This window comes from Lipotes vexillifer, unplaced genomic scaffold (assembly GCF_000442215.2).
Source record: "Lipotes vexillifer unplaced genomic scaffold, Lipotes_vexillifer_v1.1 scaffold823, whole genome shotgun sequence".
Taxonomy (NCBI): domain Eukaryota; kingdom Metazoa; phylum Chordata; class Mammalia; order Artiodactyla; family Lipotidae; genus Lipotes; species Lipotes vexillifer.
Genome location: NW_006772547.1, coordinates 530949 through 538005, shown reverse-complemented (window position 1 = coordinate 538005; position 7057 = coordinate 530949). Strand labels below are relative to the sequence as shown.

Genomic DNA, 7057 nt, shown 5'->3' with positions numbered 1-7057 from the left:
AATGCATAAGTAGTAATAAGTAATAAGTAATAAGTCATGTCTGTTATGTACTACTATAAAGCAATGTTACACAAATCCTAAATTCTGCCATTTGGTATACAGTATGAGACAACTTTTCATTGATTCATTCTCACAAGGGACTCAAATTTATCATCATCTATTAGGAGTAACAGGACTCAATTATGGACTATCCAAAATTTGGAATATCAAGCAGGTATTTAAGAAATATTAGAAGAGTAAGGAGTTGAGAAAAGTGCAAACCATGCTGGTAAATGGAAAGAATAGATAAAAAGCAACATGACCCTATGCATGGTAGGAATATCAAAGAAGCACTGAAGAACATACACCAAAATGTTAGGAGTGATTATATCCCGTGGCAGGGGTATGATAGGGTATTTATCCTGGAGATATGTACACCTACGTTCACACAAAAACCTACACATGAATGTTCACAGCAGCTTTATTTGTAATAGCCAAAACATGGAAACAATTAAAATGTCTCCCGATAAGTGAATGTTTAAACTGTGGTACAACCATACCATGGAATACTACTATATAATAAAAAAGAACAAAGAATTGATATATACAACAACTCAGATGGCTCTCAAGGGCATTAAGTGAAAAAAGTCAGTCTCAAAAGGTCACATACTATATGATTCCATGATATAATATTCTCAATATGACAAAGTTTTAGAGATGGAAAACAGATTAGGGTAGGATAGCCAGGGGTTAGGAATGGTGGGGGTAACAAGAAGAGGTGTGACTACAGAGGGGTAGCACCAGGAAGATCTTTGGTATGATGTTTTGTGTCCTGAGAGTCATGGTAGTTACACACACCTACATGTATACAAAGAAAGGTCTAAAACAGTCATCTAAACTTCTACTTTAAGAAGCTACGAAAAGAAGAGCAAATTGAAAATAAAGTAAGCAGAAGGAAAGAAATAAATGAGAGTAAAGATGAAAGAAAGTTCAAATGAACGACAGTGAGCTCAATAAAACCAAACAATCTTTGAAGGGACCAGTAAAACTGATAAACCTCTACCCAGAATAATCAAGAAAAAGACAATTAGCACTATCAGGAATGTGAAAAACGAAATTATTACAAATCCTTTAGACAATAAAAGAATTAAGAAAATATTATAAATATTTTTGTTCAATTAAAAAATAAAAGAATGAACAAATCCCTTGAAAAATATAATTTATCAAAACTAAATCAAGAATAAAATTTAAGGGCTTCCCTGGTGGCGCAGTGGTTGAGAGTCCGCCTGCCAATGCAGGGGACAAGGGTTCGTGCCCTGGTCCGGGAGGATCCCACATGCCGCGGAGCGGCTGGGCCCGTGAGCCATGGCCGCTGAGCCTGCGCGTCCGGAGCCTGTGCTCTGCAACGGGAGAGGCCACAACAGTGAGAGGCACAAGTACCGCAAAAAAAAAAAAAAAAAGAGTAGCCCCCGCTTGGCACAACTAGAGAAAGCCCATGTGTAGCAACGAAGACCCAAAGCAGCCAAAAATAAATAAATTTATTTTTTAAAAAGGGGGAGAATCATATAATCATCTAACAGATGCAGAAAAAATATTGATGAAGTTATACATCCATTCATAGTTTTAAAAAATTTCAACAAACTAGAAAGAAAACTTCTTCCACCTAATAAATAAAGATCACCTAAGAAAAATCTATAGCTAAAATAATTCTTAATGGTGAAAAGCTGAATGCAGTCCCCTAAAGATCCGGAAAAAAGCAAAGATGTCTACTTTTACCACTTCTTTTCAACACTGTACTGGAGGCCTAGTCAATACAATAAGGAAGAAAAAAGAAGTTAGATTGGAAAGGAAGATGTAAAATTTATGGATAATAGGGACTGTGAATAAACCTAAGGAATCTTACTAGAACTAACAGGTACATATAACACGATCACAGAATACATGGTCAATATAAAAAGAATCAACTGCATTTCTATATACTAGTCATGAACAATTACACATTGAAAAATTTTTGAACACACAGCAACAAAGACCCAATGCAGCCATAAACAAATAAATTTATATTAAAAAATACAGCTATCAAGAGCAATACTGATGCAGGAGGGAAATTCAAAAGGGAGGGGATATATGTATATGTATGACTGATTCATTTTTCTGTGCAGTAGAAGCTAACACAACATTGTAAAGCAACTATACTCCCACAAAAATTAATTTAAAATAAAAGAGTAATACTAATGCAAAGATAGACACTAGATCAAACAAAATGAAAACAGAAGAGAAATCGCTTAACTTCTATAAAAATGTACCCAAAAGAACTGAAAACAGACTTGCACAATGTTCATAGCAGCTTTATCCATAAAGGTTGAAAACTAGAGATAATAAATAACCATAAAGAAGGAAATAAATAAACAAAATTTTAGGATAATAAAACAACAGAATGTTAATCAACAATGAAAAGGGATGAACTACTTATACACCCAACCAACATGAAAAACTGCAAAAACACTATGCTGAGCAAAAGAAGCTGGAGAAGAAATTTTAAAATACCTACTTCATTAGTGTGACAACTAAATAACCAAGCCATCATTCTCTTTCTAATGCAACTGAAAATTAATTTAAAATACATCACAATAGACTACTGCTTTGAGGTGATCAGTACCAACACCTGTGAAATGAAACCCTTAATCTCTAACTTGTGGTATTATACTATAACACAATAGGAATGCACACTTTGTAAAGATGAATGTTACTTTTTAATATACTTATCCACAGGAAAAGCAATTATTATTTTACATTGTTTCAGTTACTTTTCAATTAGTAAGTAAAAACTGAAGAATACTGATATTACAGCTATTTAGTTCTTTTTTTAAAATTTTATTTATTTTCTTCGTTGCTGCGCAGAGGCTTTCTCTAGTTGCGGCGACTGGGGGCTACTCTTTGTTGTGGTGCAAGGGCTTTTCATTGTGGTGGCTTCTCTTGTTGCGGAGCATGGGCTCTAGGAGTACGAGCTTCAGCAGTTGTGGCACGAGGGCTCAGTAGTTGTGGCTCGCAGGCTCTAGAGCGCAGGCTCAGTAGTTGTGGCACACGGGCTTAGTTGCTCTGCGGCATGTGGGACCAGGGCTCAAACTTGTCCCCCCTGCACTGGCAGGCGGATTCTTAACCACTGTGCCACCAGGGAAGTCCCTATTTAGTTCTATATTAGAATTTTTTCAAATAAAATTAATATTCTATAGTGGAAAAAAAAAGAAGCTGGACACAAGAGTTACATATGATTCCATTCACATAAAGTTCTCAAAGGACAACACTAATCTATGATGGGGGGGAAAAACCCACAACAACTGTTGTGGAGTGGACTGACCAGGAAGAAACACAAACTTTCTAGGATGATGAAAAGATTCTGTACCTTGATGCCTTGTGGGTTATACAAGTTTATGCAGTTGTCAAAACTCTAAACTATAAACTTAGGATCTCACAGCATTTCAATTTAAACTTTTTCTCAATTAAAAAAAATTTCTTTCACTCAAAAAATATCTGACTGCCTACCACAGCCCAGTTATTGAGAACACAAAGTTAAAATACAGGTTCCAGAAAAGAGACCTCACGGTCCTGCAAGCCAAGAAATGAAAAATAAGTTAGTTTCTATAATGAAAATTACACAAAAGAAAGTTTTGAGAAGTGAAAAACAGTAGACTGCCAGACAAAGAATATTACAGTTATATACAACATGTACAGAAGTAACAGAAAAAATCATATTGGACCTGGGCAACTAATGTAATTTCAATGTACTTAAAGTATGAAGTGGGGAGAGGGGCTTGAAGCACTGTACACAGAGGCTGGATAAGATGAGACCTGATCACAGGCCCTTTCAGCCCAAGCAAAATATATTTCAGCTGTTTAGCAATAAGAACCCTCTGAAAAAGTTTTGGTAGGGGAGTGATAAGTATAAATATCGTTTTGGAAAGATCACTATAGGAACCACCTGAAATACAGACTGGATAAGGGTCAGGCTACAATCAGTCCAATAAGAAAGCTATTGCGGGACTTCCCTGGTGGTGCAGTGGTTAAGAATCTGCCTGCAAATGCAGGGGACACGGGTTTGAGCCCTGGTCTGCAAAGATCCCACATGCCACGGAGCAACTAAGCTCGTGCGCCACAACTACTGAGCCTGCACTCTAGAGCCCGCGAGCCACAACTACTGAGCCCGAGTGCCTAGAGCTTGTGTTCTGCAACAAGAGAAGCCACTGCAATGAGAAGCTTGCACACCATAATGAAGAGTAGCCCCTGCTCACCGCAACTAGAGAAAGCCCATGCGCAGCAATGAAGACCCAATACAGCCAAAAATAAATAATAAGTAAATTTATTTCTTAAAAAAAGCTATTGCAATCAATAGACTACTTTATCCGACAATAGCAAAACACTAATTCTTCTCAGTCTCACATGGAGCATTCACCAAGACAGATGACATTCAGGGCCATAAAACACAACTTCCCAAATGTAAAAGAACAGAAAATCATATAATAAACACTCTCAGACCACAACAGAACTAAACTAGAAATCAGTAACAGAAAAATAGTTGGAAAATCCCCAAATGCTTGGATATTTAACAACATACTTCCAAATAACACATGAATCAAAGAAGAAGTCTCAAAAGAAATTAAAAGATAAAATGAACTAAATGAAAATAAAAATACAACTTATCAAAATGTGAGGGACACTGAAAGCAGTGCTGAGAGAGAAATTTATATCATTGAATACTATATTAGAATGCCATTTCTATATATCAGAAAAGAACTAAATCAATCACCTAAACTTCCACCACTGAAAACTGGAGGGGCAGATGGCAAATTAAATCTACAGAAGAAACCATAAAAATCAGAGCAGAAATCAATGAAACTGGAAACTGGATATCAACAGAAAAAATCAAAAGCTAGTTCTCTATAAAATTAGTAAGTCTTTACTGGGGGGAGGTAAAAATGGGGAATTGGTGTTCAGTGGGTATAGAGATTCAGCTTTGCAAGATGCAACAGCTGTACAGCAGATCTAGAGATCTACTGTACAACAATGTGAGTATAGTTAACTGTATGCTGATACTGTATGTAATACCATATGCTTAAAAACTGTTAAGATCCTTTTTTTTAAAAAAAAAGGCAGCAAGTCTCTAGCCAGGCTAAGAAAAAAAGAAGATATAAATTACTGACATCAGAAATGAAAGTGGGGACATCATTACAAACACCACAGACCTTAAAAGGATAATAAAGGAATACTATGAACAACTCTATGCCCGCAAATTTGATAACCTAGATGAACTGAACCACTTCCTCGGAAGACACAATCTGTCAAAACTCACACAAGAAGAAACAGACAATCTGAATAGGTCTATAGCTATTAAAGAAATTGAATCAGTAATTAATAACCTTCCAAAAAAGAAAGTACCAGGCCCTATGGATTCACTGGTGAATTCCACCAAACATTCAAGGAAGAAATTACACCAATTCTCTACACTCTCCCAGAAGACCAAAGCAGAGGGAATACTCCTAACTCATTCTATGAGGCCAGGATTACTCTAATATCCAAACCAGACAAAGATATCACACGAAATGAAAACTAGACCAATCTATCTCATGAACATAGATGCAAAAATCCTCAACAGGTATTAGTAATCCGAATCAAACAATGTGTAAAAAGGATTATAAGCCACAACAAAGTGGAATTTCTTCCAGGTATGCAAGGCTGATTCAACATTTAAAAATTAATTAATGTAATCCATCACCATCAACAGGCTGAAAAAGGAAAAGGCTATTGCAATGGACCAGGTACAAGTTGGTGAGCACATGTATTAGAACACAACTGTAAGTAGTTACCATTCATTCACACCATGTGCCAACACCTGGGACATAACAGAAAATAAGACAAAATTCATGCTGTCATACATAGATAGAGCCTACAATCTATCAGAGAGACAGACAGTGAACAAGTCCCTATTGCAGGAACTACACCTAGACCAGACAGAAGTGGCAAGCTGATGATGATGAAGTGGTTTTTTTTGTTTTTTGTTTTTTGCGGTACGCGGACCTCTCACTGTTGTGGCCTCTCCCGTTGCGGAGCACAGGCTCTGGACTCGCAGGCTCAGCAGCCATGGCTCAAGGGCCCAGCCGCTCCGCGGCATGTGGGATCTTTCCGGACCGGGGCACAAACCCGTGTTCCCTGCATCGGCAGGCGGACTCCCAACCACTGCGCCACCAGGGAAGCCCGATGATGAAGTTTTAACTAGGTTAAAAAACAGGGAGGGGCTATGACTGAGGGGAATATTACAAGTAGGATATACAAAGGTCCTAAAGCAAAAGAAAAAGCACAGTATATCAGAAGTATTGGAAGGATCCAGGTTTAATAGCACATAAACAATAGGAGAGGATTACACTACAGTTGTAGTTTTGCTGGTCATCAGGTAAAAATAAAGATACAAGAAGGCAAAGAAAAACACTCAGCCTCCTTACCTTCCTAAGCCTCCCACACTCCCCGCCTGCATCAGCACCATGCTCAGGAAGGCCCTGCTCCTCTCTGCCTGGTTTGCCCTGGCTGTGACTTACCCCACACTACTCCCAGAATTCATCACTGACCTACAGTCAGTCAACCACTGTCCTACTACACTTGACCAGTGACCAAGATACAGAAACAACCATTGACTTGTATTTGGAGAACACACAGACTTTCGCATTACCTACTAATGTAGAATTAAACACCCTCAGCTCTGAGGAAGAAGTCACTAAGGCCAGAGTTGATTATGAGTCACTTCACACAGAAAACTTATGGAGTAAAGATTATGAAGATGTCACTGCTGGTTATTCCAAAGAGCCCGTGACTGAAGCACCAGATGAGCCCAGCATCTTCATGGGAAGCAACGAGTCCAGCTCACTGTTTTTGTTTTTTTGTTAGAAAATGAAGCAGTTCTCCATTAGCTGTGACCATCACTCTGCTAACTACAACTTTCTAAAAAGATTCTGAGCCTCTGAACAAGCCTACCATTCCATTATAGGCGCTTGAATAATTGCAAAGACTGAGACATAGGATATACCCACTT

The 7057-nt window shown here is 37.9% G+C and overlaps 1 protein-coding gene across 3 annotated transcripts in view; it reads right to left on the bottom strand.

Annotated features, from left to right (window-relative positions):
- Window positions 1-7057, bottom strand: part of ZNF148 (zinc finger protein 148) — a 132786-nt gene that overhangs the window by 74158 nt on the left and 51571 nt on the right. The gene's annotated exons all lie outside the window — the stretch shown is intronic.